Raw genomic sequence first — 22,230 nt, forward strand, 5'->3', positions numbered from 1 at the left:
GCAAAGAGTTGTCCACCACCGAATGTTGCAGACTGGCACATTCCAAGGTCCAGGACTACGTGCTGAGGGACGCACTAAAGCTTGGGGCAGCTGCAGCAAAGGTTCAATGGGGAAAGACCACAGTGCAAGGTTCCCCCACCAAGCTGGACTGAGGGGCTGGATCAATGGGAAACCCCTCGAACTGTATCGTTAATATTCTCAATTGCTGTAAATGTAAAACTGCAATTGACATGACAATTGTGAAACAGAAGGGTTGTGAAGAAACTCATGACAGTATTGAAATAAACTGATCTCCCTTGCAATGTTTGTATTTTTTGGTGCTGTTTGGAAACTGTTTGGCAATGTAAATTTTACAGATTTTTATGAATAAAGTATATTTTGGAAATTTAAAATAAAAGTAAGGTCCCCCCATCAAGCTGAACTGAGGGGCTGGATCCATGGGAAACCCCTCGAACTGTTTTGTTGATATTTACTTTTGCTGTAAATGTGAAACTATAATTGGTTTGACAATCGTGAAATGGAAGAGTTGTGAGGCAACTCATGATTGTATGGAAGGAAACTGATCTCCCTTGCAATGTTTGTATTTTTTGGTGCTGTTTGGAAACTGTTTGGCAATGTAATTTTTACAGATTTTTATGAATAAAGTATATTTTGGAAATAAAGAAAAAAGTTCTCCCAGAATGAGGCAAACCTATTGTACTGTGGATTTGCTGATGCCTGCGATGTCTTCAAATGTGGGATACTCAACTGCAGAATTTGTGATAGTTGGGGGTCTGCTTTTGCGCTCACCCCTGATTATATGAATCAAAAATAGAATTTACTAGCTGTTGCTGGACAGTGTTTCAGCTCCCAAATATTTTTTGCAATAAACACTCGTGCTCGTTTCTTCGCAGCTCCAAGTACGCACTTCTCCACCTCAATGCTTGGACTTAGCTGGCAGGGGATAGACCGTGATCAGTGGCGTTTGATAATGCAGGTGCTGTTTTTGTGTTTTTTTGGGGGGGTGGGAGGTGGTTTCTGCACCGTATTTAGGGCATTCCGCCCTTTGGAATTGGAGATCTACCGTGGTGGTGGTTTCCCTGTCAGTTGAGGATTTAGTACTTGTCCCAGGAAAGCGTCAAGTAAAAATGGCTGCAACCAACACCAGAGCTCCAGGCCAGGGGGTGTGTAACACCGTTAGGGTGGCGGTGAAAGATAGTGAAGGAGGTGCACCCATCGACTGCGCCTACTTCATTAAGAATTTTGTTTTCCCAAAATATACTTTATTCATAAAAATCTGGAAAAAAAAACACTGCAGCCTCACAGCTCCAGCGACCCGGGTTCGGTTCTGGGTACTGCCTGTGTGGAGTTTGCCAGTTCTCCCTGTGACCGCGTGGGTTTCCGACAGGTGCTCTGGTTTCCTCCCACAGGCAAAGACTTGCCGGTTGATAGGTAAATTGGCCATTGTAAATTTCCCGAGTGTAGGTAGGTGGTAGGAGAATTGAGGGAAGGTGGGGATGTGGTAGGGAATATGGGATTAATGTAGGATTACTGTAAATGGGTGGTTGGTGGTCAGCACAGACTCGGTGGGCTGAAGGGCCTGTTTTAGTGCTGTATCTCTCCATGACTCTATGACATTCCAAAAAGTGTGAAAGAAATCAGTTTTCTTCAACACAGGAGTGAGTTGCCTCACAACCCTTCCATTCCACTTTACCTGCCATGTACATTTTACAGCAAAACCATATTTGGTGTACACAGCCCGATGGGTTTCCCATGGGTCCAGTTCCTTAGTTCACTATGGCAGGAGGACCTTACACAATGGTCTTTCCACATTGAGCCTTTGCAGCGGCTACCCCAAGCTTTAGTGTGTCCCTCAGCACGTAGTCCTGGACCTTGGAATGTGCCAGTCTGCAACACTCGGTCGTGGACAACGTTTTGCGCTGGAAGACCAGCAAGTTTCGGGCAGACCAAAGAGTGTCTATCACCGAATTGATGGTCCTCCAGCAGCAGTTGATGTTTGTCTCGGTGTGCGTCCCTGGGAACAGCCCGTAGAGCACAGACTCCTGTGTTACAGAGCTGCTTGGGATGAACCTCAACAAAAACCGCTGCATCTCTTTCCACACCTGCTTTGCAAAGACACATTCCAGAAGGAGGTGGGCAACTGTCTCTTCCCCACCTACTCAGCAGAGATGACATCTGTTATTGAAGCAAAAAGCAGAACCGACCTGATGCACAACATGAAACCAGCAGCCAGAACATTATATGACTTGAAATTAGCCAAGGCAGTTGTGCAAAAGACAGTGAGACACTGCGCAAATAAACACTGGACAAAATCACAAATGTAACAATGCTTTCAAAAGCAAATCTCCCGAGTATGCTCACACTCGTCAAGCAGAGGTGACTTTGCTGGCTCAGGCACGTTTGCAGGATGGAAGATGACACATTCCCAAGGGTATTCTGTATGGGGGGGTAGCCGGAGACAGAAGACCAGTTGGATGCCCAAAGCCCCACTTGAAGGATGCCTGCAAGCAGGACATGAAGGCCCGAAACATCGATTTTCACACATGGGAGACACTGGCCAACAACAGAGGGAAATGGTGATATTACCCCTGGACTGGTGTGTGCATCACCATGACGATCAGTGACTACAGCAGTTCGACAGCAGGTGCCGACATGGAAAACAGCGACACCTGATAATCCCACCTCATATGTGTCACTTGTGGAAGAACCTGCCTCTCACAGATTGACCTCTTCAGCTATCAAACAAAGTGCACCGTGGGAAACTATCCCATCACCAATGGATTTTCTGCAAGTCCATCATCTCACATAGAAGGAAGGATGACGACGACGACATCTACAACCAGGGCGGCCCATCGTGCCTGTGGCAGCTCTTTCATTTCCTTTCAACTATTTATCAAAATTCCCTTTTCAACCTTACGATTGAGTCTCCTTCCACCATTCTCTCAGGCAATACATTCCAGACCAAAAACAACAACAACTTGTGTGTAAATTTATAGAGCACCTTTAACGTAATACAGCGTCCCATGGCACTTCACAGGAGTGTCGGAAAGCAAATTTGGACCCCAAGCCACACAAGACCGTATTAGAGCAGATGGCCAAAAGCTTGGTCACAGAAGTAGCTTCCATGAGTGTTTTAAAGGAGGGAAGAGAGGTCGAGAGGCAGAGAGTTCAGGGAGGGAAATCTCAGGCTTCGGGCCTGGACAGCTGATGTCACAGCTGCCAGCGGTGGAGCGATAAAAATCAGCGATGCTCAAAAGACCAGAATTGGAGCAGGGCCGGAATCTCGGGGGGAGTGAACCAAATAAAATCCGGTCCTTTGTATCCCCCTCACAGCTTACATTCCCACCTTGCTTTTTATTATCAATCAATTTCCCTCTTGCAGTTCTATTTCACACCAAGAGATGTCAGTCTCATGCCATTTCACAGCAAGCTGCAAACAAGCTTACTTTACTACCAGTCTAATACTGTGTTGAGTGGACAAGGATGTGTGTGGTGTGCAGCGTGTGGTTTGCAGCAAGGTTAGACTCAAACCAAAGAAGGTGCATCACTCCAAGCGGAAGGGCCGCCTGCGCATCAACACGAGCAGAATTTCTTATCCACAGCTGTGACGTAAGTTTCTAAATTCACTTGATAAAGTCCTTCAAAATACTCCTACAGGGGATGCAGAGACCAAGTGGGCCCACATCAGAGATGCCATCTATGACTCAGCTATGATCACCTATGGCAAACGTGTGAAGCAGAATGCAGACTGGTTTAAATCACACTTTGAAGAGCTGGAACCTCTCATAGCCGCTAAGCGCATTGCACTATTGAACTACAAGAAAGCCCCCAGCGAGTTAACATCCGTAGCTCTTAAAGCAGCCAGAGGCGCTGCACAAAGAACAGCCAGGCACTGTGCAAATGACTACTGGCAACACCTATGCAGTCATATTCAGCTGGCCTCAGACACTGGAAACATCAGAGGAATGTATGATGGCATTAAGAGAGCTTTTGGGCCAAACATCAAGAAGATCGCGCCCCTCAAATCTAAATCAGGGCACATAATCACTGACCAACGGAAGTAAATGGACTGCTGGGTGGAGCACTACCTAGAACTGTACTCCAGGGAAAATGTTGTCACTGAGACCGCCCTCAATGCAGCCCAGTCTCTGCCAGTCATGGATGAGCTGAACGTACAGCCAACAAAATCGGAACTCAGTGATGCCATTCATTCTCTAGCCAGCAGAAAAGCACCTGGGAAGCACAGCATTACCCTGAAATAATCAAGAGTACCAAGCCTGCTATACTTCCAGCACTCTACGGACTGCTTTGCCTGTGCTGGGACGAGGGAGCAGTACCACAGGACATGCGCGATGGCAATATCATCACCCTCTATAAGAACAAGGGTGACTACGGTGACTGCAACAATTACCGTGGAATCTCCCTGTTCAGGATAGTGGGGAAAGTCTTCACTCGAGTCACTTTAAACAGGCTCCAGAAGCTGGCTGAGCGTGTCTACCCTGAGGCACAGTGTAGCTTTCGAGCAGAGAGATCCAACATTGCCATGCTGTTCTCCCTTTACCAGCTACAGGAGAAATGCCGTGAAAAACAGATGCCCCTCTACGTTGCTTTCATAGATCTCACCAAAGCCTTTGACCTCGTCAGCAGACGTGATCTCTTCGGACTACTAGAAAAGATTGGATGTCCACCAAAGCTGCTAAGTATCATCACCTCATTCCATGACAATATGAAAGGCACAATTTAGCATAACGGCACCTCATCAGACCCCTTTCCTATCCTGAGTGGCATGAAACAGGGCTGTGTTCTCGCACCTACATTGTTTGGGGTCTTCTTCTCCCTGCTGCTCTCACATACGTTCAACCCTTCAGAAGAAGGAATTTTCCTCCACACAAGATCAGGTGGCAGGTTGCCCGTCTAAAAGCGAAGACCAAAGTACGGAAAGTCCTCATCAGGGAACTCCTCTTTGCTGACGATGCTGCATTAATATCTCACACTGAAGAGTGGCTGCAGAGTCTCATCGACAGGTTTGCGGCTGCCTGCAACGAATGTGGCCGAACCATCAGCCTCAAGAAAAAGAACATCATGGGACAGGACGTCAGAAATGCTCCATCCATCAATATCGGTGACCACGTTCTGGAAGTGGTTCAAGAGTTCACCTACCTAGGCTCAACTATCACCAGTAACCTGTCTCTCGATGCAGAAATCAACAAGTGCATGGGAAAGGCTTCCACTGCTATGTCCAGACTGGCCAAGAGAGTGTGGGAAAATGGCGCACTGACACGGAACACAAAAGTCCAAGTGTATCAAGCCTGTGACAAAGTACCTTGCTCTACGGCAGCGAGGCCTGGACAACGTATGTCAGCCAAGAGCGACGTCTCAATTCATTCCATCTTCGCAGCCTCCGGAGAATCCTTGGCATCAAGTGGCAGGACCGTATCGCCAACACATCCCCAGCATATACACCCCAGTGAGCCAGTGGCACTTGAGATGGCTTGGCCATGTGTGCACATGGAAGATGGCAGGATCCCCAAGGACACATTGTACAGCGAGCTCATCACTGGTATCAGACCCACCGGCCGTCCATGTCTCCGCTTAAAAGACGTCTGCAAACGCGATATGAAGTACTGTGACATTGATCACAAGTCGTGGGAGTCAGTTGCCAGTGATCGCCAGAGCTGGCGGGCAGCCATAAAGGTGGGGCTAAAGTGTGGCGAGTCGAAGAGACTTCGCAGTTGGCAGGAAAAAAGACAGAAGCGCAAGGGGAGAGCCAACTGTGTAACAGCCCTGACAACCAATTTTATCTGCAGCACCTGTGGAAGAGTCTATCACTCTAGAATGGGCCTTTATAGCCACTCCAGGCGCTGCTTCACAAACCACTGACCACCTCCAGGTGCTTACCCATTGTCTCTCGAGACAAGGAGGCCAAAGAAGAAGATTCTTCCACCTCTCTGAGATTTGGCTACATATTTTCTCCTCTATCTCTTCCTGTCTGTTTAGAGGCCTGTAGGACACTCCCAGCCAAGTGATTGTCCCCTTTTTGTTTTTAAGTTCTACCCATATGGCCTCATTTGAGGAATTTCTAAGATATCATCGTTCCTTACTGCAGTAATTTACTCCTTGATCAACAGTGCAATGCCACCTCCTCTTTTACCCCTTCACCTGTCTTGCCTGTAGATTCTGTACCCTGGAATACTGAGCTGCCAGTCCAGCCCCTCCCTCAACCATGTCTCTGTGATAGGAATAAGGTCATAATCCCATGTGCTAATCATCGCCCTCAATTCATCTGCCTTATTAGTACGACTCCTTGCATTAAAATAGATGCAATCCAGCCTTGCATTTTTCACTTGTGCCATAGCAGGTCTATATTTGCTCTGCCTTCCAGACTGACTCAGTTTCTCTTTTAAATTTGACTGTGTTTAACCCCCTACTGTACCTCCACTCTGTATCCGACCCCCCTGCCAAATTAATTTAAACCCCCGCTACCCCCCAAAACAGCACTGGCAAACCTCTCAGCAAGTATGTTGGTCCCGTTCCAGTTCAGGTGCAACCCGTCCAACTTGGACAGGTAGGTCCCACCTTTGCCAGAAACAGACCCAGTGGTCGAGGAAACTAAGGCCCTCCCTCCTGCACCATATCCTCAGCCAAGCATTCATCTGCTCTACCCTCTTACTCTGATACTCATTAGCAATTGGCATTGGGAGTAATCCGGAGATTACAACCTTTGAGGTCCTGCTTTTTAATCTGCTATCTAGCTCCCTAAATTCTGGTTGCAGGACCTCATCCCTCTTTCTACCTATGTCATTGGTGCCAATGTGTACCATGACCTCTGACTGTTCACCCTCCCCCTTGTCCTGCAGGCACTCTGTGACATCCTTGACCCTAGCACCAGGGAGGCAACATACCATCCTGGACTCACGTTTTCAGCCACAGAAATGCCCATCTGTACCTCTTACGATAGAATCCCCTATCACTATAGCTCTTCTACTCCTTTTCCTCCCCTCTTGTGCAGCTGATCCACCTGTGGTGCCACAGACTTGGTTCTTGCTGCATTCCCCTGAGAAGCTATTTCCCCCAACAGTATTCAAAGTAGAAAATCTGTTAGAAAGCGAGATGGATCCAGGGGACTCCTTCACTACCTGTCTCGTTCTTCTATTCTGCATGGTGGTCACCCATTCACTTTCTGCCTGAGCAGTCTTCACCTGCGGTGTGACCACCTCCCTATATGTGCTATCCACAATGATCTCAGCCTCGCGGATGCTCCACAGTATCTCCAGCCACCGCTCCAGATCCGAAACGTGGATTTCGAGTAGCTGCAGCTGGAGACACTTCCTGCACACGTGTTCGCCCTGGACACTGGAAGTGTCCCTGACATCCCACATTGCACAGGAGGATCACTCCACATTGCTGAGCTGCCCTGCCATGACTTACCCTTAATTTATCCCCTTAAATTACCCAAAAATTAAATTATTTACACTAGGGACCTTGATTCTCCCCGAAAAAACACGACCTCCTTTATTGAAAAAACTGTAGACCTTTCCCTTTACTTTTAGTTACTTACCCAGCTATTTTGGATAACTCCCTAACAGCAGATACTCACCAACCAATCACCTTGCAGCCTTCCTGTGACATCACTGCTCACTTTGTTTTCAAACTCTGGCGTGCCTGGACTGCTCTCCGCTTCTCACCCGGAAGGTGAGTGACTGGGCCGCAATCCTCAGGCTCAATTTATCGGCTCCACTCTCGGTGTTCTCCCCACAGGTCCGCTCCTCTCCCGGAAGGTGAGTGACTGGGCCACGATCCTCAGGCTCAATGTATCGGCTCCACTGTCGGTGTTCTCCCCACAGGTCCAGACCTCTCCCGGAAGGTGAGTGACTGGGCCGCGATCCTTGGGCTCAATTTATTGGTTCTGCTCTCGGCGTTCTCCCCACAGGTCCACTCCTCTCTGCTCCGCTCCCGGAAGGAAAGTAAGTCTGGTATCTGTGACGGACAATGAGGAGAAACACAATATAAGGAGATGGTGAAATACATTTTACTCTTTAGACGATATTATTTATTATATTTCAGCTGTTCCTTGTTTTACAAATATTTTTGCGGGCTTTTCAAATTTGTGAATGGGTTTCAGCTCTGACAATTTGCCGCTGCCAATCTCCGCCCTATTTTCTCATTGCCCTTTGATGATCGGCAAAATAGCAGCGACCTGATTGGTGACATGAACCAGCCAATGAGACTCAGCAGACAGTAACCACTCAGAAGTAGCCGGACTGCATTCCTCCAGAAGGTAAAGCAGGGAAGTGCAGGAGGAATTCCTCACTCTTTGTGAAAGTATTTGTGAGATTGTGGAAATGTCTGGAAGAGGAGCAGGGGAGAGACCATGATCCTGTCTCAGGTAAGTTTTTGAGTAAAATGGCTGTAACCAATTCTGTAACTTCAGGCCAGGGAGTGTGTAACATCGTTCGGGTGGTCGTGAAGGATAATGATGGAGATGCACCGGTTGATCGTACCTTCTTCATTAAGAAAATCCTGATTGATTGCTGTGGATTCCAAGCTGTAAACATCTTCTGATTGCAGGACTTCCCCAGCTGTGGATATTTTGACGTGACGTTCAAGTACGTGGCGGATGCATCAAGTTCCTGAAGGTGTTCAAGGAGAAGGGAAACCAGGCGCCGCTGTCGATCCTCACAGTGGAGCCGCTCTTCACACTGCCATCGCAACGTGACCGGGTGGTGAGAAGCCACCTCTACAACCCCCATGTTCCTGTCATGGATGTACTCACCTTCCTCACCAGGTACGTCGAGGTGGCCGGCGGCAGCACTGATGTCAAGGACCCATTTGGATTTGGACCAGCTAGCGGCAGGTCAAGGTGACCTTGAAGGTCAATGCCAACGGAGCCATCATCCATCCTCCCTCCAGCTTCGCTTTCGGGGGAAGTCGAGGCTTCATGGTCTACGCGGAGCAGCCCAGAGTTTGTCGTACCTGCGGCAAATCTGGTCACGTGGCAGCTAACTGCAGCACAGTCGTCTGCAAGAACTGCAAAAAGGAAGGCCATCACACCAAGGACTGTAAACATTGTAAGTACTGCAACCTGTGAGGTGGGGCAGGCCACCTCTACAAAACCTGCCCCAAACGCTGCCTCAGTTATGCTCAGGCAGCAAGGACCAAGGAAAGACCGGGTTAAGGAACGGTGAACATGTCTGGTGCTGGGAGGGAAACAAGCAATCCTCCCCACAGCGATGAAAGTCTATCTGAGAAAGAGAAGAAAGGGGAGGCAGCTGCAACCAGAGACCCAACACCTACTCTGTGCCTGGAAACTCCTCCTCTACAGACAGAATTAATGGAGGAGGAGGCAGCAGATGGACAAACAGGTCAGTGGCAGGTGGTACAAAGGAAGACCACAAAGAAAAAACCTCCAAAAAAAGAACAGGTCACCACCCAAACCAATGGCAAGAGGAGGCTACCGTCTGAGACAGACTACAGCAGCTCCTCCTCACTGGACGAATAAGGGCCGGAACGATGGCACCTCCAAAAGAAGCAGCAGAACTCAAAGGAGCTGGAAGATAAAGCCCCCCAGCTCTGGGGCACTGGAAGCTGTGACACGCCCAGCGCACCCCAAACCAAAAGCATAGAACCCAAGGAGATGCTCAGTGCACCCCAGCTCCGGGAGACCGAGAGCAGCGAAGTGTCCTGCGCACTCCAGCTCCAGCTCCGGAAGTCAGGAACAGTGATGTCTTTGAGGAGGGACCGAGGGGAAAGACACCAACAGCAGAGGACAACCCAAGCCTTGCTGCCTACAAGACCCGCCCCCCACCCGCCGATGTCACCCCAGTGGAACAAAACCCTCATGAATAACCATGAGGGGTTTCTGGGCTCAACGAATGTGAAACAGCTTGCGTACACTATGGGTATGCAGGAACATACTCAAGGACTGGGACTAGCAAGGACACCTGGTGTGGTAAGCAACACCCAACTTTATAGTGGATATAAAGATTGCTTCGATTAACATGCATTGTGTTAAATCCACCACGTGATGTGTTTCAACCTTGGATGACTTCGCAAAGGTCAAAGCCGGCGTACTGTTTCGTCAGGAGTGTGGAATCCTGCACCGTCTGAAGTTAAGATGCTGGTGGGCGGTCGCCTTCTCGTAGCAGATCTAATGTACAACAATGCTCCGCTCCATTTAAGCAACGTATATGCCCCGGTCGAATACAGTGAGCGGCTGACCATCCTCCAGCAACTCACACTGCTGCTGGTGACATCCAGGCCGATCATTCTTGGAGGTGACTTCAACTGCATCATTGATGCAGCTGGACAATCTGGCAGTGACGACAGAAAACAGGACGCTACGCCCAGATTCTTATAAAATGCCAAACTGCACAATGTCTTCAGCAAACCTGCAGACAGAGAGCAGCGTAGATACACCTGGACAAGATCGGACGGGTCTGCCCGTTCCAGGATTGACTTCCTGTATGTGTCCCCTGCTTTCACGGTCAGATCCACCGACGTCAAGCCGGTGTTCTTCTCCAGCCACTGCCTCTTACTGGCTGACTGTCACTTACAGGATGACCAGCGGGTTGGCACGGGGACATGGAAGCTCAATGCTACACTACTAACCTCAGAGAACATTGAGCAACTCAAAAGAGATTGAAAAAGTTGGAGAACAGTGAGACCCTCCTTGAGTATCCGGTGCACTGGTGGGAAGTGATCAAGGTGAATATCAAGAGGTTCTTTATCTCCAAAGGTGTTCAGAGGGCGAGAGAGAGACAAAGGGAAATGTCCCAACTCCCGAAAAGTATGCAAAATCTGCTCCGGCTGCAGTCGATGGGGGTCGAGGTCAAGGAGGATCTCCAAGAGGTGTAGAGCCAGCAGGCCTCGCTCTTTGCCACGGAGGCCTCCAAGATCATATTCCGGTCCAGAGTCCGCTCCATTGAGCAGGATGAGACGTGCTCGCGTTTCTTCTTCCAAAAGGTACACAGAGAGAGCTCTGTGATCAGCAGCCTGAAGGAAGAGGATGGCTCAGTCACAACTTCACACTCCGACATACTAAGGATTAGCAAATCCTTGAATGCTGGGCTGTAAGACGTGAAGTCTATGGACAGCACGTCCTCCCAGTCCTTCCTGTCATCTATCACAGAGGTCTGAGATGACAGCATGCAGGAGAATCTGGACAAACCGCTAACTCTGGACAAGCTGACAAAGGCCATCAAGTCTTTTGAGACGAAGAAAACTCCCGGAAGCGACGGCTTACCAGTTGAGTTGTATTCGGCCCTGTGGTACTGGGTCAGCCCAGACCTGCTGGAAGTGTACGAGAGTATGCTCCTGGCCGGCAGCATGTCAGAATCCATGAGGAAAGGCATCATCACCCTCATCCACAAGCAGAAGGGGGAGAGGGCAGAAATCAGAAATTGGCGGCCCATCTCACTGCTTAATGTAGACTACAAGGTTCTGTCCAAAGTCATCGCCAGTCGAGTCAAGTCTGCTCTGGAGTTGGTGATTCACCCTGACCAGACCTGTACTGTACCCAGCAGGAAGATCTCTGATAGTGTTGTGCTACTTAGGGATACGATCGCCTATGTACGGGTCAGGAGGGTGGACACCTGCCTCATCAGCCTGGACCAGGAGAAGGCTTTTGACAGGATATCGCACACATACATGATGGATATGCTCTCCAAAATGGGGTTTGAGGAGGGAATCTGCAATTGGATCAAACTGCTCTCCACAAACATCAGTAGTACAGTCCAAAAAATTGGGTGGGAATCAGAAAGTTTCCAGTCAAATCTGGAGTCAGACAGGGCTGTCCTCTTTCCCCTGCCTTGTGTGTTTGCTGTATCGAACCCTTTGCTGAGTCTATTTGGAAGGATGCGGGCATAAGAGGGGTGACAATCCCAGGCAGCGGAGTCACTCAGGTCAAAGCCTCCCTGTACATGGATGATGTTGCTCTAGTCTGATCGGATCCGCTGTCCATTCACAGACTGATGAGCATCTGCGACCAGTTCGAACTGGATTCGGGAGCCACTGTTAACCATGGCAAGAGCGAGGCCATGTTCCTTGGAAACTGGGCTGACCGATCCTTTGTCCCCTTCACCGTCAGGTCAGACTACCTGAAGGTGCTGGGGATATGGTTTGTAAGGGCCGGGACGCGCACCAAAACCTGGGAGGAGCGAGTAGCCAGGGTACAACATAAACTGAGCAAGTGGGAGCAGCGATCTCTCTCTATTATGGGTAAGAACCTGGTCATCGGGTGCAAGGTGCTCACGTTGTTGCTGTAAGTGGCACAGGTCTGGCCCATACCCCACTCCTGCGCTGTGGCGATCACCCGAGCCAATTCCCGCTTTATCTGAAGACACAAAATGTACAGGGTCCAGAGGGACACGATGTTCAAACCTCTGGATAAAGGCGAAAAAATGTACTCAACATCGCCCTCAACCTGATAGCCGCCTTAGTATGTGGCTGCATGAAGCAGTGCGGAGAGCCCCAGTATGCAAACACCAACTGTCACTATGTGCTGAGGTTCTATCTGACCCCGGTGTTGCGAAGGATGGATCTAGTCACATTGCCACGGAACGCTCCATCCAGTTGGACTGTGCGTTCGTGGAAATGTTTGTGTGGAAAAACACCTTTGACCACCAATCCATCAGGCAGTGGTCTGCACGGAATGTCCTCAAGTATATTTTTGGAAAAGAAAAGTCTGGAAGAGGAAAGACCGGCGGGAAAGCTCGGTCCAAGGCCAAGTCTCTCTCCTCCTGGGCTGGACTGCAGTTCCCGGTGGGCCGTGTTCACAGGCTCCTGAGAAAGGGCAACTATGCTGAGCATGTGGGTGTCGGAGCCCCGGTCTATCTGGCTGCTGTGCTCGAGTATTTGACCGCTGAAATCCTCGAGTTGGCCTATAACGCGGCCCAGGACAACAGGAATACCCGCAACATCCTCAGACACCTACAGCTGGCTGTCGAGAATGACGAGGAGCTCACCAAACTGCTGGGAGGGGTGACCATCACTCAGGGCTGGGTGCTGCCTAATATCTAGGCCATGCTGCTGCCCAAGAAAACCAGCGCTCCGGGCACCAAAACCAAGGCAATCTGCCAGGATTTTATCAAATACCCAAAGGTTCTTTTCAGAGCCACCCACAGTATCATTCTTGTAAATCTCCTCTGTACTCTCTACACAGCAATTATGTCCTTTCTGTCATGTGATGACCAGAACTGCACGCAATACTCCAGCTGTGGCCAAACCACCGTTTTAAACAGTTCTCGCATTACATCCCTGCTTTTGTCGACCAAGAAAGGAAAGCATACCATATGCCTTCTTCACCACTCGATCTACCTATCCTGTCACTTTCAGGGACCTGTGGACATGCACTCCAAAGTCTCTCACTTCTTCTGCCCATCTCAGTATCTTCCCGTTTATTGAGTATTCCCTTGCTTTGTTTGCCCTCCCCAAATGCATTACCTCACACTTCTCCAGATTGAATTCCATTTGCCACTTTTCCGCCCACTCAATTAATCCATTCATATCATTCTGAAGTCCACAGCTGTCCTCCTCACTATCAATTACACGGCCAATTTTTGTGTCATCAGCAAATTTCCCAATCATAGCTCCCACATTTAATTCCAAATCATTATTTTTCTTTTGAAGCGATACAGCACTGAAAGAGGCCCTTCTGCCCACCGAGTCTGTGCCGACCACAAACCATCCATGTTATACTAATCCTACACTAATTCCATATTCCTACCACATCCCCACCTGCCCCTATATTTCCCTGCCACCGACCGATACTAGGGATAATTTATAATGGCCAATTAACCTATCAACCAGCAAGTCTTTGGCATGTGGGAGGAAACTGGAGCACCCAGAGGAAACACACGCAGACACAGGGAGAACTTGCATACTCCACGCAGGCAGTACCCAGAATTGAACCCGGGTCGCTGGAGCTATAAGGCTGCGGTGCTCACCGCTGCGCCACTGTGCTGCCCGTGTGGTAATATGCACCACAGACAGCAAGGGACCCAACACTGAGCCCTGTGGAACGCCACGAAAAACCGCTTTCCATTTGCAAAAACATCCGTTGACTACTATCCTTTGTTTGCTGTCACTGAGTCAATTTTGGATCCAACCTGCCACATTCCCCTGCATCCCATGGGCTTTCATTTTATTGACCAGACTGCCATGTGGGACCTTATCAAATGCCTTACTAAAATCCATGTAAACCACATCCACCGCACTATCCTCATCAATGTTCCTTGTTACTTCCTCAAAAAACTCAATCAAGTTAGTGAGACATGACCTTCCCTTAACAAACCCATGCTGACTTTCCCTGATTAATCCGTGCCTTTCTAAGTGGTAGTTTATCCTGTCCCTCAGAATTGATTCGAATAATTTACCCACCACTGAGGTCAGACTTACCACATCCTTTTAAAATAATAGTACAACGTTCGCAGACCTCCAATCCTCCGGCACCTCCCCCATATCCAGTGAGGATTTGAAGATGATCCGCAGCGCATCCACTATTTACTCCCTGGCTTCCTTTAACAACCTCAGATGCAAACCATCCGGCCCTGGTGATTTATTCATTTTGAAGGATGTCAGACTCTCTAGTACTTCCACTCTCATTATGCTTATCGTATCTAATATTTCACACTCCTCTTCTTTTACTACAATGTCTGCATCATCCCTCTCCTTTGTGAAGGCAGAGACAAAAAACTCATTAAGAACCCCGCCCACATATTCTGGATCCACACAGAAGTTCCCTTGTACATCTCTGATAGGCCATACCCTTTCCTTAGTTATCCGCTTGCTCTTAATGGACTGATAAAACATCTTTGGGTTTCCTTCAAGTAGTTGTATCCAGTCCACATCCACCAAATCACCTCTCAGTTTTGTAAAATTTGCCTTCCCCCAATTTCGAACTTTTACTTTTCGAGCTGCCCTGCCACTACTTAGCTTTACAAACTCATTATTGCTCGTGTAATAAGTGTAATAAGTAGAATAATTTACCAGTTACTCACCGATCAGCTTCTTCCCCTGTACCATGGAGGCCGAAAAGGCAGAAGAGACCAAAGAGCACCTCCTTCCCCCAGTCAGTGAAGTCCCTCACACATCAACTCACAGCTTCACACTCTGTCCAAACAGCACTTTCTAATTAGTAATTATTCATAAATTACACTAACTAAAACATTAGTAACCTGACCAATTACAAGGTAGCTATTTGAGGGTTTTTAAACAAAGAGCTTTTCTCCCTATCCCAAAGGCTCTTTTCAGATCCACCCACAGTATCTGAAAGGGCTGATTACTGTCTGAAGTCTGCTGTACCCACACCTCTGTCTATCCCTCTTCATCTAGAACAACCAGCATCATCTTCCATTCCTTTCACCATCATGTGTTTAACTCGCTTCTCCTTATAGACAGTCAGATATCAATGTAATAATGAAATGATCTGTGTCAGTGCTGGCCATTTCCCTGTCCTGATTTCAGACCCTACTCTGGACACTTGTTTCCCATTCCAGGACCTTCTTGTATTAATATTCAGCACCACCTGTCAGTCAGAAACTTGTCTCAATGAACCGATCCTTTTACTGAACTTCCAACTGCTGCTGTCTATTTCTCGAGGGAAAGAGCTGCTCACTGTATAAGGATGTGAGGGGAATGTAACCCGGCTGCTGGTGAGACGGTCCCGTCTTCTCAATCAAAATTTTACTACAGTGATTCCCAGATTCCCAGCTGGTCTGTTGAGGATTTTGTTTTCACAGAAATATCTTGTTAAATACAAATCTGATTCCAACATGTCAGTAACAGTAGAGAATGGGAACCTTTTAAAAGGATGAAGCAACTATTTCAGTGTCTTCTCACTGTTCCCCTGAAGCCTGTGTGAAGGGGAATTACCAATAGTCTGTAATTTATTACTTCCACACCGAGTTTGAGTTATTTGTCGCGTGAAAGATTGCTGAACGGAGTCTTTTACTGTCAGTTACGGATGAGAAGTTGACAAAAATTGGCAACATAAAGCTGTTCATAAAATAGCACCAGCAATTTGAGTCGGTAAAAGTAAAATTGTGTTTTAAAAGTTTATTTAAACCGCTACGGGAAAATAGATTTATATGTACTTTTCCAGTCGATCACTTCTTTTCCACAGTGAAATTGGCGGCTTTCACAAATTCAAATATTCTGCCAGGTTGACAGGTTCACCCAATGATTTTTTGTATTTTGTGCTTCGAGATTCTCTGATTGAATCATTCATGTAAGCTAATGGCTGTGTGGCCTAATGGATAAGGCGTCTGATTTCGGTATATTCTATGATGTTATCAGAAGATTGCAGGTTCGAGTCCTGCCACGGTCATTTTTGACCCAAAAGGATTATGCAGGGATTTGGGGATTGAGTCGGTGACTGAACAGATTGGAAACCCGACATGGACTCAATGGGGCGAATGGCCTCCTCATGTGCTGTCACTGACTTTATGAGAAGAGGGTGACCAATCAGAAGTGGGCTGGGGTGACAGCGGGTTCAAACTGCAGGAATTCCAGGTCCCTGAATGACTGAGCTGAAACTACTCAGTTTTACTGCAGCAAACACCGTCTCGGGGGAAATAACATCACAAATAATTCCATTTGACTAATTATTCAATTATAAAACAATGTGAAGGTGTGATGTTACTTTTCACTGTGAGGGGAGAATCCGCCATCTGGGTAAATCAGCAACTTTATAACATCGTCTGTACGTTTAGAAAAGAAACGATGAAAACTCTCCCCATAACCCTGGTGTGGTGGAAAGGCTCAATTCAGAGATTGGAATATAACGAGAGCACAACATAAATCATTAACTGATATTTCCGGCATAAAACACACCCCAGCTCCCGTTCCCATGTCACTGCTGTCCCTATGAGGCGGTGGGTGACTCTGAAAAGAGACTTTGTTTTGTGTTTCTGCAGGAAAACCACAAAGATCCTCCCAGGCAGTGAAACTCATCTTCCCAGAATCTCCATACCAGATTGAAACAGAAAACACAAAGACAGTGAGAAAGTTCCAGAGAGTTACTGAGCATTAAAACCAATGAAATAAACCAATTCTAGAGAGATGTTGGTGCAGTTTTTTCAGAGCGATTGTGGGTGGCTCTTAAAAGAGCCGTTGTGTTTCGAGTGTTTTCACTACATGGTGGAGTTTTACTTGGAGTTGATGTACTTGGTCACTCACTTTGTCCCTTCTCACATTCCGAGCGCTTTGTTGGGTGGAAATATTTATTCAGGCAGTTTCAACAGCTCAGAGCCGACATTGAGTCAGAAACCAGAAATGGGAGTACGGGACACAGACAAGGAATTTATGCTGGACCTTTAGAAATCTCACTGGTTATAGGCCTCAGTTAGAGCGTTGTGTCTAATTCCATGCTCCACACTTTAGCAGGAATGTCAAGGCCTTTGAGAGGGTGCAGAGGAGATTTACTGGAATGGTATCAGAAATGCAGGAATTCAGCTAATGTGGAAAGAATAGGGGTCTGGGGTGTGTGAAGCTGGGGTCCTTCTTCTTAGAGCAGAATGGCAGTTAATAGTTGTGTTCAACATTGTGAAGAGTTTTTATAAGAATAAAGACGTTTGACTGCAATTAGACAGAGCCTTGGTGAGATCACACATTATGGGCGGCACAGTGGCGCAGTGGTTAGCACCGCAGCCTCACAGCTCCAGCAACCCGGGTTCAATTCTGGGTACTGCCTAGGTGGAGTTTGCAAGTTCTCCCTGTGTCTGTGTGGGTTTTCTCCAGGTGCTCCGGTTTCTTCCCACAAGCCAAAAGATTTGTTGGTAGGTAAATTGGCCATGATAAATTGTCCCTGGTTTAGGTAAGTGGGAGGGAAATATAGGGTCGGTGGGGATGTGGTAGGAATATGGGATTAGTGTAGGATTAGTATAAATGGGTGGTTGTTGGTCGGCACAGACTCGGTGGGCCGAAGGGCCTTTTTCAGTGCTGTATCTCTCTGTGACTCTAGAGATGTGGATGCTCGTTGGGTATATCCAAGAGAGAGATCGATAGGTTTTTGGATACTAAGGGAATCAAGGGATCTGTGCTAGTGTGGTAAGATGGAGTTGATGTAGGAAATCAGCTGCGATCTTATTGAATGGCAGAGCTATTTCGATGGGCCGAATGGCCCACTCCTATTTTTTATGTAACGTTCCATTCCTCTCAGGGAATATTTTATTTTCAAAAAGAGAAATACTGCACACACTGGAAATCTGAATAATAACAGAAGATTCTGGAAACACTCAGCAGTTCCAGCAGTATCTGTGGAGAGAGGAAGGGAGGAGCAATGTTTCAGGTCTATAGAAGGGTCACAGAACTGGACCACTAACCCGAGCTTCTCTTCTCCACAGTTGTTTCCGGACTGGCTGAGTGTTTTCAGTATTTTAGGCTTTTTCTTTCTGTATTTCATCCTTTTCCCACTTGACTATTTGCTGTGAAACTTTCAGCGTTCTGCTCAGTTCTTTGTGTCGTTGTGTTTCCTTTATTTGAAGTAATGTAAATAGTTTCCTGAAATGAATTTGCCAAATGGTTGGGCAAATTGTTCCAACCAGTTTTTGAGCAAGTTCTCCACATGCACAGTGAAGGATTCCTTCACATTTGCGAAGACCATACAGGACTTGCATATCGATAGCAATGCCGTGTCCATGTGTCATTTGACATTGCTAGCCCATTCACCAATGTACCACTTCAGGAAGCCATAGATATTTGCACTGCAGTGCTATATCATGGTGATCTATACCCGTCACCATTGTGTGAATCTGTATTCATTGAACTTATGAACTCGGCAACTTGCACAGTTGAGTTCAGTTTTATTGACACCATGCATTGCTGGTGTTGCCATGGGATCCCCTCTAGGCCCAGCTCTCACAAACATCTTTGTTGGATTCCATGACAAAACTGCTTTTAAGGGAATGACACCTAACCTCCGACCGCTTGCATATTTCCAATATGTAGATGATACGTTTGCTAAATTTGAATCCGCAGCTGCATGAAATAATTTCCTTGCACGTCTTCATGGGCTCCATCCTACACTCAAATTCACCTTTGGAATGGAGCAGTCAAATGAGCTCCCTTTCCTTGATGTACTAGTTGAGAAATCTGCTAAGGGGTTTTCTACCACGGTCTACCGCAAACCTACCTTCACTGGTCAATTCACGCGTTGGGATTATTACAGTTCCACGCGCTATAAAATTGGTCTTATCGACAACGTCATAAATAGGGCTGAGCCATTTGCTCACCATGCAAGCTTGATGCTGAAATAGGGCGAATTAAAGACATCCTGCATTGCAATGGCTACACTGATCAGATCATTTCTCACTGTATATCACACAAACTTATAAACGGGCTGAAGGACGTCATTTTGAGCCCTGAAAAGTGCCCAGTCTCCCTCAAATTACCCTGGAAGGGTAATATATCCCCAGTATTTGAGTAACAGGTGAAGCGAGCTGTTTCCTGCTGTTACTATGCAGGAGCAACAAGTGTGGTGTTCGCCACTAACAGGATGCTGCTGTCAAGCAAAAGAGACATCCTGCCTATCACACAAATAAGTAACGTGATATATGAATTTCAATACCAGTGTGATGCTAGGTTTCTAGACCGTACATCCCAAAACTGGCGGATTGTATCAAATAACATGTCCCTTCCGCTGTTCGCAATGGGCCCAACCCAACCAACCCGTGCTTGCAAAACTCAAAACACAGTATCCAACATGAGATGTGATTCCACAATAGGACAACATTTGCTAAATAATTCTCAGTGTGCTAAGAATTACACTGACAACCGATTTAAGACTGTCAGTAGGGCTCGCAGTGTGGTGCACTGGTGTGTACTGGAAGCTACATATATTAATACACAGGGCCCTGTTCTTTGCAGACAGAAAGAACATGCACACATGTTGTGCCAGTTTCAGCTAAACAAAATAAGTGACAGCCATTCACTGGCTCATTCCACAGGGCAATGCCGTGACCAATCAGAGTCAAGCTGCCTGGTTTAAATTTCAGACAAAGCTGGGCAGTTATCTGTCAGTTACCATAAACTGATGCATTCTGAATGGCAATGCCTCGACCAATCAGAGTTCACTTGCCAACCAATCAGCACTCTCTTCTCATACAGAAGAAAGTTGTTGTTTTCCCTTAAATTGGTATTCTTGTGGATTACCCTGCTGAGTGCAAGACGAAAACAACTGGCTACCAAAGTTTGGACAACATGTCACCATTTTCACGAAATGATTACTTTTATTTTCAATATAAAAATATAAAGCAATATGAGTGTAACATTTACAGACAAATTCTATTACCTCACATTGCCTGATTCTTTCACACTGACAGACTATGTGAACTACTGTCCCGATTTTGCAGTTCTCACTTCCAGTTAGCAAATGTCAGCAATCTGTGATACAGTGCAGTTTACAGACCAGACCGTCAATCACAACATGCAATAATTGTTCAGCTTATGTTGGACTGGTGGGATTTAGAAATACTAGGAATTGAGATGAGCTGTTATTGTATTTAATTATTTGTTTCATGGGATGTGGACGTCGCCAGCCAGGCCAGCATTTATTGTCCATCCCTAATTGCCCATGAGAAGGTGGTGATGAGCTTCCTTCTTGAACCACTGCAGTCCATGTGGGGTAGGTACACCCACAGTGCTATTAGGAAGGGAGTTCCAGGATTTTTACCCACGACAGTGAAGGAAGGAATGGCGATACAGTTCCAAGTCAGGATGATGTGTCGCTTGGAGGAGAACTTTCAGGTGGTGGTATTCCCATGCATCTGCTGCCCTTGTCCTTCCAGGCAGTAGAGGATGCAGGTTTGGAAGGTGCTGCCTGACTAGCCTTGGTGCATTGTTGCAGTGCATCTTGTAGATGGTACACACTGCTGCCACTGTACGTCAGTGGTGAAGGGAGTGAATGTTGTGGACGGGGTGCCAATCAAGCGTGTTGCTTTGTCCTGGATGGTGTCGAGCTTCTTGAATGTTGTTGGAGCTGCACCCATCCGGGCAAGTGGATAGTATTCCATCACACTCCAGACTTGTGCCTTGTAAATGGTGGACAGGCTTGGGGAGTCAGGAGGTGAGTTACTCACCGCATGATTCCTACCCTCTGACCAGCTCATGTAGTCACACTATTTATAAGGCTACTCCAGTTCAGTTTCTGGTCAATGGGAACCCCCAGGAAGTTGATAGTGGGGGATTCAGCGATCGTAATGCCGTTGAATGTCAATGGGAGATCGTTAGATTCTCTCTTGTTCGAGATGGTCATTGCCTGGCACTTGTGTGGCGAGAATGTTACTTGCCACTTATCAGCCCAAGCCTGGATATTGTCCAGGTCTTGCTGCATTTCTACATGGACTGCTTCACTATCTGAGGAGTCGCGAATGGTGCTAAATTTTGCAATCATCAGTGAACATCCCCACTTCTGACCTTATGATTGAAGGAAGGTCACTGATGAAGTAGTGAAGAAGGTTGGGCCGAGGATACTACCCTGAGGAACTCCAGCAGTAATGTCCTGGAGCTGAGATGATTGACCTCCAACACTCACAACCATTTTCCTTTGTGCTAGGTACGATTCCAACCAGTGCAGAGTTTTCCTCTTGATTCCCATTGACTCCAGTTTTGCTCTGGCTCCTTGATGCCATACTCAGTCAAATGCTACCTTGATGTCAAGGGCAGACACTCTCACCTCACCTCTTGAGTTCAGCTCTTTTGTCCTTGTTTGAACCAAGGCTGTAATGAGGTCAGGAGCTGAATGGCCCTGGCGGAACCCAACTGAGCGTCACTGAACAGGTTATTGCAAAGCAAGTGCCCCGTCGATGACATCTTCCATCACGATACTGATGATTGAGAGTAGACTGATTTGGCAGCAATTGGCTGGGTTGGAATTGTCCTGCTTTTTGTGTACAGGACATACCTGGGCAATTTTCCACATTGCCGGGTAGATGCCAGTATTGTACCTGTACTGGAACAGCTTGGCTAGGGGCGCGGCACGTTCTGGAGCACAGGTCTTCAGTACTATTGCTGGAATATTGTCAGGGCACGTAGCCTTTGCTGTATCCAGTGCCTTCAGTCGTTTCTTGATATCACATTGAGTGAATCGAATTGGCTGAAGACTGGCATCTGTGATGCTGGCGACTTCAGAAGGAGGCCGAGATGGATCATCAACCCAACACTTCTGGCTGCAGATTGTTTCAAATTCTTCATCCTTATCTTTTGCACTGATGTGCTGGGCTCCCCCATCATTGA

At 47.3% G+C, this 22,230-nt stretch overlaps 1 non-coding gene across 1 annotated transcript; it reads left to right on the forward strand.

The window, feature by feature from the left end:
* Positions 1 to 16,235: 16,235 nt before the first annotated feature.
* On the forward strand, positions 16,236 to 16,324 carry trnar-ucg (transfer RNA arginine (anticodon UCG)). Its single transcript is given in 2 exon segments — positions 16,236 to 16,272; positions 16,289 to 16,324. It is a non-coding gene; the product is annotated as a tRNA-Arg (tRNA).
* The last annotated feature ends 5,906 nt before the right edge of the window (positions 16,325 to 22,230 follow it).

Source organism: Heterodontus francisci, unplaced genomic scaffold (assembly GCF_036365525.1).
Source record: "Heterodontus francisci isolate sHetFra1 unplaced genomic scaffold, sHetFra1.hap1 HAP1_SCAFFOLD_43, whole genome shotgun sequence".
In the NCBI taxonomy this organism is placed as follows: domain Eukaryota; kingdom Metazoa; phylum Chordata; class Chondrichthyes; order Heterodontiformes; family Heterodontidae; genus Heterodontus; species Heterodontus francisci.